Below are 12,341 nucleotides of genomic sequence, written 5' to 3'. Positions count from 1 at the left end.
GTTCAGCTATGTTCATATCAGCATTGCTTGTAATAGATTCATGGTTCTTATTTTAAAAAAAAAAAAGAAAATAGAGGATATAGATAAGAGGTAGATTATTGAATCTACTTTGAAAAGAAAAAAGGGGAGGATATAGATATGATAAGATAAAAAGTTAGATTATTGAATCTACTTTTAAAAGGCAACTATACTGGTTTTAAATATCTTACATTGGATTGGATTTTTGTATATTGTATACAAATTATGTATATTGCTACACATTTGAGATTGATTTTTGTTAGAAAATGCTGTATATATATATATATATATATATATATATATATATATATATATATATATATTACTAATCTTGTTCAGGATATTGTACCTATACAGTTTATTTAACAATGTAATGCAAATTTGCTAATCCTTGAAAGTTATTATTACCAACTATTAGGATATAAAGAAATGAAAGTTAGTAGTTAGACATTACAATCAAACTTGTAGTCATATTAGGCATGTTTTCAAAGTCAAACCAAGATATATTTTAGATAGACAGGTCATCTTCAAACCCTTTAGAGAGCTACAGAATAGGGCATTGAGATGTTTTAATAACATAGATTTTTTTTCTTTTTTTTAATGACTATGAGACATGTCTGCTCCTGGTAGCACCAATCTACTTCAGAAAAGATATAAGCATTGAAGAAACTGCATATGGAGTTAACTTTCACTGTGGCAAAAGTTCGCTACTAAGCAAGAAAGGGCCCTCGTGTTGACTGCTGACAGTATACTGTCCAAAATGGACAAGCAGAACACAAAACAGAGGACTAATGATCCTTGGGAAGACAAGTGTGGTCACAACTTGGGCAACAGGCATCTTCTGAGGACAGGACAATATGGCACCATCACTGAAGTGGCTTTGAAATCCGGGAAAGATACAGTGCCCCTTCCTTTGATGGCAGCTGAACAGGCAGTGGGCCGATGGCTCCTGGTGTGAAGTGGAACAGTAGCTGGAACAGTTATTCTTGGAGGAGTAACTAGGCTGATGGAGTCTGGTGTTTCAATGGTAGACTGTCATTTAACTAACCAACCGTCTGAGCATATCTGACAGACTCATTTGTGAAGTAGGATGTACACAAGACCTACAGCTCTACCTCACAATTGATGTGAGTATTCCATGTACCAGATAAACTTGAATTTTGCCAGTGTCATGTCATGATTAAGGATTTCAAATTCTGGAAATTGCTTGTGTTTCTGGAATTCAGCTTCCAAATCTTTTCGGCATGTGGGTGCCTTCATCTCCTTTATTAAATGGCAGTCTACCATTGAAATCCTTAATCATGACATGACACTGGCAAAATTCAAGTTTATCTGGTACATGGAATACTCACATCAATTGTGAGGTAGAGCTGTAGGTCTTGTGTACATCCTACTTCACAAATGAGTCTGTCAGATATGCTCAGACGGTTGGTTAGTTAAATGACAGTCTACCATTGAAACACCAGACTCCATCAGCCTAGTTACTCCTCCAAGAATAACTGTTCCAGCTACTGTTCCACTTCACACCAGGAGCCATCGGCCCACTGCCTGTTCAGCTGCCATCAAAGGAAGGGGCACTGTATCTTTCCCGGATTTCAAAGCCACTTCAGTGATGGTGCCATATTGTCCTGTCCTCAGAAGATGCCTGTTGCCCAAGTTGTGACCACACTTGTCTTCCCAAGGATCATTAGTCCTCTGTTTTGTGTTCTGCTTGTCCATTTTGGACAGTATACTGTCAGCAGTCAACACGAGGGCCCTTTCTTGCTTAGTAGCGAACTTTTGCCACAGTGAAAGTTAACTCCATATGCAGTTTCTTCAATGCTTATATCTTTTCTGAAGTAGATTGGTGCTACCAGGAGCAGACATGTCTCATAGTCATTAAAAAAAAGAAAAAAAAATCTATGTTATTAAAACATCTCAATGCCCTATTCTGTAGCTCTCTAAAGGGTTTGAAGATGACCTGTCTATCTAAAATATATCTTGGTTTGACTTTGAAAACATGCCTAATATGACTACAAGTTTGATTGTAATGTCTAACTACTAACTTTCATTTCTTTATATCCTAATAGTTGGTAATAATAACTTTCAAGGATTAGCAAATTTGCATTACATTGTTAAATAAACTGTATAGGTACAATATCCTGAACAAGATTAGTAATATATATATATATATATATATATATATATATATATATATATATACAGCATTTTCTAACAAAAATCAATCTCAAATGTGTAGCAATATACATAATTTGTATACAATATACAAAAATCCAATCCAATGTAAGATATTTAAAACCAGTATAGTTGCCTTTTAAAAGTAGATTCAATAATCTAACTTTTTATCTTATCATATCTATATCCTCCCCTTTTTTCTTTTCAAAGTAGATTCAATAATCTACCTCTTATCTATATCCTCTATTTTCTTTTTTTTTTTTAAAATAAGAACCATGAATCTATTACAAGCAATGCTGATATGAACATAGCTGAACAAGTGCTCTTGTGGTATGATTGAGCATTCCTTGGGTATATGCCCAAGAGTGGTATAGCTGGATCTTGGGGGAGATTGATTCCCAATTTCTAAGAAAGCACCATATTGATTTCCAAAGTGGTTGTACAGGCTTGCATTCCCACCAGCAGTGGAGGAGAGTTCCCCTAGCTCCACATCCTCTCCAGCATAAGGTGTCTTCAGTGTTTTTGATCTTAGCCATTCTGACAGGCGTAAGGTGGTATCTCAGAGTTGTTTTGATTTGCATTTCCCTGATGACTAGGGATGTTGAGCAATTCCTTAAATGTCTTTCAGCCATTTGAGTTTCCTCAGTTGAGAATTCTCTGTTTAGTTCTATAGCCCATTTTTTTTAATTGGATTGTTCAGTAATTTGAAGTCTAGCTTTTTGAGTTCTTTATATATTTTGTAGATCAGCCCTATGTCAGATGTGGGGTTGGTGAAGACCTTTTCCCATTCTGTAGGCTGTCGCTTTTCCTTGTTGACTGCATCCTTTGCTCTACAAAAGCTGCTCAGTTTCAAGAGGTCCCATTGATTGATTGTTTCTCTCAGTGTCTGTGCTACTGGTGTTATATTTAGGAAGTGATCTCCTATGCCAATGTGTTCAAGACTACTTCCTACTTTCTCTTCTAGCAGGTTCAGAGTAGCTGGATTTATGTTGAGGTCCTTGATCCACTTGGACTTAAGTTTTGTGCACAGTGATAGATATGGATCTATTTGTAGCCTTCTACATGTTGATATCCAGTTATGCCAGCACCATTTGTTGAAGATGCTTTCTTTTTTCCATTGTGCACTTTTGGCTTCTTTGTCAAAAATTATATGTCCAGAACATGGAAACAACCTAGATGCCCTTCAACTGAAGAATGGATAAACAAAATGTGGTACATATACACAACGGAATGCTACTCAGCAGAGAAAAACAATGACATCATGAAGTTTGCAGGCAAATGGAAGGATGTAGAAAAAATCATCCTGAGTGAGGTAACCCAGACTCAGAAAGACAAACATGGTATGTACTCACTCATAGGAGGATACTAGATGTGGAACAAGGATGACTGGACTGCTACTCACATCACCAGGGAGGCTACCTGGAAAACAGGACCCCAAGAAAGACACGGGGATCGCCCAGTGACGGAGAAATGGAAGAGATCTACATGAACAGCCTGGACATGAGTGGGGGTAATGAAGGGCGAGGGTCGAGGGAAAGAGAGCTTGGGGGAGTGGGAGATCCCAGCTGGATCAAGAACAGAGAGGGAGAACAAGGAATAGGAGACCACGGTAAATGAAGACCACATGAGAATAGGAAGAAGCAAAGTGCTAGAGAGGCCCACAGAAATCCACAAAGATACCCCCACAGTAGACTGCTGGCAATGGTCGAGAGACAGCCCGAACCAACCTACTCTGGTGATGGGATGGCCAAACACCCTAATTGTCGTGCTAGAAACCCCATCCAACGACTGAGGGATCTGGATGCAGAGATCCATGGCTAGGCCCCGGGTGGAGCTCTGGGAGTCCAATTAGCGAGAAAGAGGAGGGTTTATATGAACGAGAATTGTTGAGACCAAGGTTGGATAAAGCACAGGGACAAATAGCCAAACGAATGGAAACACATGAACTATGAACCAATGGCTGAGGGGTCCCCAACTGGATCAGGCCCTCTGAATGGGTGAGACAGTTGATTGGCTTGATCTGTTTGGGAGGCATCCAGGCAGTGGGACCGGGTCCTGTGCTCATTGCATGAGTTGGCTGTTTGAAACCTGGGGCCTATGCAGGGTCGCTTGGCTCGGCCTGGGAGGAGGGGACTGGACCTGCCTGGACTGAGTCTACCAGGTTGATCTCAGTCCGCGGGGAAGGCTTTGCCCTGGAGGAGGTGGGAATGGGGGGCTGGGCTGGGGGAAGGTGAGGGGGGCAGGAGGGGGGAGAACAAGGGGATCCGTGGCTGATATGTAGAACTGAATTGTATTGCAAAATAAAAAAAAAAATAAAGAACCATGAATCTAATCTCCTTTGTAATGAAACACCTTAAACAATGACAATTATCCAAAAAACCCATTGAAAGACGAAAAACCACCTGCCCCACCTCTTGGGAATATGGGCGTCGTGTTCTTAAAATTTCTTCCTGCTATTTGTGGGTGAAGGCATCTTTAGGGGATCCTGAAAAGAAAATTTTTGGGTTACTTGTCAAGTCCTGGGAGAGTTAGCTGTATCATTTGTTCAGTCTGTGCATAATGGGAAAGTGCAGGACTTGTCTCAACCCTAAGTTTGGGAGGGGGGTCCCTTTTGGCAAGTTATATCTGACTAAATGAAAAGCATTTGTTAGTAGTATAAGTTAGTTTAAATTGAATGGTCATGCTGGTTGATGAACTATCACCTCTTCTAATTAAGAGGTTTCTCTTGTTCAAATCGAACCTTTATCAATTTTGATGGTATCCATAGCTTTTCTTCTCCTGTAGAAACAAAAGCAAAACCTTGTCCTCAACGTAATACATATCCTGGTTTCCATTCTGTGGTCAGTGCATGTTTAAAGTATATAGGCTGATTTAATTCTGTAGTTTTTTCTATTATCCAGTGTCTCTCTGCAGCTGTTGTTCCTTTCTCATTAGCATTTAGAAAATTCAAAGTTAATATAGCATTATGTAATCTATTTCTGGGGGGTTTTGTTACCCCTTTCTGTTTATTTAGCATACCCTTTAGAGTTCTGTTTGATCTTTCTATGACTGCTTGGCCTGTAGGATTGTGTGGTATACCTGTAATATGCTTTATATTGTATTAAGCAAAAAAAAAAAAAAAAAAAAAAAAAAAAAAAAAAAAAAAACTGTTTCATTTTACCACAGACATATGCTAGAGCATTGTCAGTTTTAATTTGTGCATGTGTATCCATGATGGCCATAACTTCTAGCAAATGTGTGATTTCAGAATCAGCCTTTTTGGAATTCACAGCAGCTGCCCATTGAAATCCTGAATAGATATCAATGGTGTAGTGTACATATTATTTCAATGTTCCAAATTCTACAAAATGAAACACATCCATCTGCCAGATTTCATTCCTCTGAGTATCCTTTGGGTTACATCCTACTGGTAGTGGAATTTGATTGTAAAAAGAACAAGTAGGACATTTCCTTGTATTTCCTTGGCTTGTTGCCAGGTTATGGAAAAATCCTTTTTCAAAACCTTACTATTGACATGACGTTTTTCATGAAATTCTGAGGCCTCCAGCACATTTCCTATGAATAGTTTATCAATCTCGTCATTACCTTGTGCTAGAGGGCCTGGCAGACCCGTATGGGATCGGATGTGAGTTATATATAAGGGATGCTTCCTATTCCTGACTATATCTTGTAACTGAATAAATAACAAAGTTAATTCTGACTCATCAGGGATAAATTCTGCAGTCTCAATATGTAAGACCACTCTTTCAGCATACTGAGAGTCAGTAACTATGTTGAGAGGTTCCAAAAAAGTCCATAATACCATCAGAATAGTATATAATTCTGATTTTTGGACGGAATTATAAGGACTTTGTACCACTTTACTTAAGTTTTCTGATTTGTAACCTGCTTTTCCTTGTTTGTTTGCATCTATATAAAATGTAGGGGCTCCAGATATTGGTGTTTCCCATACAATGCGAGGCCGGATCCAGTTAGCTCTCTTTATAAGTTTAATTCTATCACTTTTGGGATATTTGCTGTTAATCTCTCCCAAAAAAATTACTGCAAGCTCTTTGCCAAGGTTCACTTTCTGCCCATAATTTGTCAATGTCATCCTTAGTTAAAGGTGCTACAATTTCTGCTGGGTCTATTTCTGCTAATTGACGGAGTCTCAATTTTCCTTTTAAAATCAAGTCAGAGATCTTTTACACATAAGTTTTTAATTTTTTACTCTATTTATTTGGTAGAAATATCCATTCCAATATAATATCTTCCCTCTGCATTAAAATTCCTGTAGGAGAATGCTTAGAGGGTAAAATAACCAAAATGCAATCCAGCTTTGGATCCACACAATCCACGTGTCCTTCCTGTACTTTCTTTTCCACCAAGGCCAATTCTCTCTCAGCTTCAGCTGATAATTCTCTTGGACTATTTAAGTCCTTGTCACCTTCTAAGGTTTTGAACAAATTACTCACTTCATCATTTTTTTACCCCAACAACAGTTCGTAGATGGGAAATGTCTCTGAATAATCTTTGAAAGTCATTAAGAGTCCGTAATTGATCTCTCCTAATTTGCACCTTTTGGGGTCTAATTTTTTTGTAGACCTACTTTATAACCTAAATGATTAATAGAATCTCCTCTTTGTATCTTTTTGGGAGCAATTTGTAATCCCCAACAAGGCAAAATTTTCTTTACTTCTTCAAATATTCTTTCTAAAGTATCTGCATTTGAATCAGCTAGTAAAATATCGTCCATGTAATGATAAATTATAGGTTTAGGAAACTGTTTACATATTACTTCCAACGGCTGTCATACAAAATATTGGCACAGGGTTGGGCTATTTAACATTCCCTGTGGGAGAACCCTCCATTGGTATCTCTTGACTGAGAATTATTATAAGTAGGTACCGTAAAGGCAAATCTTTCTCTGTCTTTTTCTTGTAAGGATATTGAGGAGAAACGGTCTTTTAAATCGGTAACGACAAGAGGCTATCCTTTAGGTAACAGAGTAGGCAAAGGAATTCCAGATTGTAGCGAGCCCATTGGCTGAATTACTTTGTTAATTGCGCTTAGGTCTGTTACCATTCTCCATTTACCAGATTTCTTTTCAATAACAAATACAGGAGAATTCCAAGGGCTGGTTGATTCTTCAATATGCTGAGCATTTAACTGCTCTTCTACCAGCTCTTCTAAAGCCTGCAGTTTCTCTGTTGTTAAAGGCCATTGCTGAACCCACATAGGCTTGTCTGTTAACCATTTTAAAGGTAGAGCTATTGGTGTCTTTGAAAGATCAGCAGTTGTTGTGCCCTGTTCTTGTACAATCTGGATGGCCGGTGACTGCTCTTTCTAATAATACCTCCTAATATTTCTCTCAGAAACATGTGTTAGTTTATGGTTTGTTCTTGAGGTTGGAGGAATGTTTATCTGAGTATTCCACTGTTGTAACAGATCACGGCCCCATAAGTTCATACCTATATTAGCCACATATGGCTTTAATTTTCCTCTCTGTCCTTCTGGACCTATACATTCGAGCCATCTTGGACTCTGTTTCACTTGAGATAATGTTCCAATCCCTAATAGCTGAACATTTACCTCCTGAAGAGGTCAATTTGGGTGCCAAAATTCTGGTGCGATTATTGTAATGTCCGCACCTGGGTCTACCAAACCTTCCAAGAGAACATCATTTATTCATATTTTTAATTTTGGGCTTTGTTCATTTATAGAAGTTTGCCCAAAAATTCGCCTTATGGTTTCTCCTGAATTTTCTGTTCTCTCTGCTACAGCTGTTCTATCACCCCAGCAGCCTGGTTTATTCCAATAGGCATTTGGTTATTTAATTGCTCTGAGAAGGGCTTTCTTCTACGATGGCAGGAAAAGTCTGAACTGAATTTGCCGTGGGGGCCTGCATGAGGCCCCTCAGTGAGTTTTCCGATGGCAGAGGCAAAGGATTACCTTGTCTGTCCCTTGTTGATCTACATTGTTAGTTCAATGTTTACCTTTACCACACCTTCTGCATAATCCAGAAGGGAGGGGCATTCTGTTGCCATTGTTCCTTGAATAAGCATTGTTTCTAGGAACACCCTGTTTACAATCCCTTTACAAATGACCTTGTTTACCACAATTAAAAATCTGACATTATTATTTTCCCTCAAAAATTTTGACATCACCTCTCCTATCCACATATCATCATGGTCATGAGACTCAATGTTAATTTTGTCCCTGATCCATTCCTCCAAGGGTGCTGATCTGGCCTTTAACAGCCTGATTACCTTCTTGCATGCTGCACTTGCATTCTCAAAAGCCAAAGACTCAATTATTATCTTTCTAGCTTCTGAACTTGGTATCATTCTATTTACTGCTGAAGACAGCCTTTGTAAGAAACCCATGAAGGATTCTCTGGGTCCTTGTATAACTTTTGTAAATGACTCAATTTTTTCCCTGCTACTTCAATTCTGTCCCACGCATTCATGGCTGCCATGAGGCATCGAATTAAGGTTTGGTTATCATATAAACATTGTCTTTGTATATCAGCATACTCGCCTTCTCCAAGAAGCTGGTCCTGGGAATTTTCCACACCTCTAGTCCTACATTGTTGCTCTATTGTTTTAGCCTCCTCTTTAAACAAAGCTCTCCATTGCAACTGTGGACTGGTCTCTAGGACAGCTGTAATTAACTCTTTCCAGTCCTGAGGGATAATTCTATTACAAGTTGACCACGAGTTTAACATCTGCTTTACAAATGGAGAATGCATGCCATATGATACTATAGCTTCTTTAAATCTCCTTAAATCTAACATTTCCACTGGAGTCCAGTTAGCTTGTACACACCCTTGAGCATTTGGCAGTTCCTGTAAGGTTAGCGGGTAGATTAAAGTTTCCTGTCTGGTAACCCGAGGTTGTTTCTCTGTAACCATATATTTCAATCCTGAGATAATTTCACTTTTAAATTCTTCTGTCTGGGTCTGAATTTCTCTATAATTCATTTTAACAGGTTTTTCTAAAATTTTTATCGTGGCACTCACATTAACTGTTCTTTAATGATAAAATAGACATGATTAAACAAATAATATTTATAATTGACATTACATCTATCCCATCAACATTAATTACCCTCTCATTTAATTGTTGCATTTCAGACTGCCTAATATATTATCAAACAGAGACCAAACACCCTCTATTTTAATTTTTTTCCCATTTTTTATTATGGTAAAAAAATTCTCTTTTAACTAATTTCTCCCTTTAAGATACCTTAATTGACTCATCAATTTGTGACAATGACAATTCAAATGTGAGGCTGATTGCTTCGCTGTAGAACAGTAGAAGCCTGAGTGGGATTTTAGGCAGCTACCTAGTGTGTTAGCAGCCTGAGATATGGATCCAGAGAAAGCCAAAGCGAAGAAACTAGAGATCCAGCTGTTTGTACAGGGGAATGTGCAAAAGCAGCTAATTCTATGGTGTTTGGAGCTGTAGCCTGGAGAATTTGCTGCAGAGAGGCTTCAACAGAAACTTAGCCAGTGGGTTTGGGACTCCTGGCCCAAGGGTGGTGGAGATTCCGGCCATGTGTAGCTCCTGCCTGAACCTCAGGCAAGCGGCTTTTTCGTGAATTCATGCCACAAATGTTGGGCACCAAATGTAACATGGATTGCTAAATGGTCTTATTAATAAAAAACCTGGAACTAGATATTGGGGTGAAAGCTGTAAGATCAGAGAAGCAGAACAGCCAGCCACAAGTTCTTACCTCTACAAAATCCTCAGCCTCAAGAGAGTGAGTTCCTATTTCCTTACACCTTATATACCTTTCTCTGCCCTGCTATCTTACTTCCTGGGATTAAAGGTGTGTGTGCTTCCCAAGCAAAAGCATGAGATCTCAAGTGTTGGGATTAAAGGTGTGTGCCACCACACCTACCTCTGTTCCCAGTGTGGTCTTGGACTCACAGAGAGGGATCTGTGTCTCCTGGGTGATGGGAGATGCCATCCCTGTCTGGCCTCTATGTCTAATCTAGTTGCTGGCTCTGTCCTCTGATCTCCAGATAATTTTTATTGGGGTGCACAATATATCACCACAGGAGTAGAATACACATGTGGACAATAAGTACATGAAAAGCTAATTCACTTGGGAATATGCAAACCAAAACCATATTGAAAAATTAACATTTCACCTACTAGACTGACTACAATCAAAGATAATCATGAACAATGGTGAAAATGTGCAGAAACTCAGCCCTGTGACATGAAAATAATATAGCACTACCACTTTGAAAATAGTTTCATAGTCCTTTAGAATGTTACAAAGCAACTGCTGTGGGATGTTCTGTATGGCAAATGTGTTGCTGATTGGTCAATAAATAAAACACTGATTGGCCATTGGCTAGGCAGGAAGTGTAGGCAGGACAAGGAGGAGAATAAAGCTGGGAAGTGGAAGGCTGAGTCAGAGAGACACTGCCAGCCGCCACCAGGACAAGCAGCATGTGAAGATGCCGGTAAGCCACAAGCCATGTGGCAAGGTACAGACTTATGGAAATGGATTAATTTAAGCTATAAAACAGTTAGCAAGAAGCCTGCCACGGCCATACAGTTTGTAACCAATATAAGTCTCTGTGTTTACTTGGTTGGGTCTGAGCAGCTGTGGGACTGGCAGGTGAGAGAGATTTGTCCTGACTGTGGGCCAGGCAGGAAAACTTTAGCTACAACCAAGTGTAGTGATGCACATTTGTATCCTCAGCAATCAAGTATTTGAGGCAGAAGGATGCATTAGAAGCCAGATTGGATGAGAAAATGAGACTGTCTCAACAAAACCAAAATGTTAAATGGACTTACCATATAAGCCATCAATTTCACTATTAAGTTGTACCCAAAATAACTGAAAACCTATTCTATAAAAAGATATGTATGTGAGTATTCAGTACAGAATTCTTTACTATAGTCAAAATGGAACCAATTCAAATATCCATATACTACACATGTATGATACTCTGTTTAATCTCAGGGAAGATTTTCCAAAATCTATAGTGAATGTCTGAAACTCATATAGCACTAAACCTATGTATTCTATATTGTTTTCCTATACCTACGTACTTGCACTCAATATAATTTATAAGTCAACCACAGTAAGAGATTAATGTCAATAAATAATAATATATTGAAATACTACATTGTAATAAAAGTAACTTAAAACTTATGAATTATTTATTTCTACAATTTTCAGCATAACAGTTTTGGATGTAATTGATCACAAGTAAGAGAAGGTGTAAAGAGCAAAACTGTAGAGAAAAAACTATGGACTATTATATGAACAAAATGACATCTACTCATATCTAGTGAAATGGTATTTACCTGTGGAAAAAAGAACTCATAGTGGAAAGTACTAAAAATTTACTGTTCCATGCTTTAACATGTATAAGCCATGCAAATATGCTAATTCCAAGAATCTATATGCAATATACCAAATATTATATAATATTTCTATATATGCAAATGACCAGATTAAAAGGAGATTACATCAAGCATACATATAGGGGAAGGCAAAATTCCAGCCAAGTTCAGCATGGTACATGAATGAACTTAGTGGGCTTCCTCATGGGAGCACTAGTGAGGACTTCCCTACAGAAGCATTAATAAGGGCTTAGTTACAGGAGCACTAGTGAGGGCCTCCTTACAAGAGCATCAGTGTACCTTAACAGCCACATCACCAAAATTTCCCATACCAGTCTGAAAACTGACTTCCCCATAACTGCATATGGAGTTTCCCCTTTGGTTAACTTTCCACACTGTATACTCTAGCCCGTCCCTAGACCACCTGCAGATGGGTGTGAATTCCATAGACAAGGGGTGCTGGGTGAAGAAACAAGTGGTTTGAATTTGAGACAAATATCTACTGACTCACCCCACCCTCTCTATGACAGAATGTCAACAGTCCCAATCTTAAAGGCTTCTTACAGGTAACCAGGCTGCTCTCATTAGAGGCTAATAGCTGTTTTGCTCACAGGATAGCTTTCACAATAGAAAGACTTCTATTTTGTGATCAATGTGGCTACATTTGTACTTCCTTTTTATTAATTAAAGGTTTTGTACACTTCTCTTTGTGCTGTGATCTCCCAGTACACAAGACAAAGAAAAATAAGGAGGAACTACATGAAATTAACAATAATGCTCATGTCTTTCAGTGCAAAG

The sequence above is a fragment of the Peromyscus californicus genome, unplaced genomic scaffold, assembly GCF_007827085.1.
Source record: "Peromyscus californicus insignis strain IS unplaced genomic scaffold, ASM782708v3 Scaffold_10__1_contigs__length_136768540, whole genome shotgun sequence".
Taxonomy (NCBI): Eukaryota; Metazoa; Chordata; class Mammalia; order Rodentia; family Cricetidae; genus Peromyscus; species Peromyscus californicus.
The sequence above is the reverse complement of the archived record's forward strand: the minus strand, read 5'-3'. Positions refer to the sequence as shown.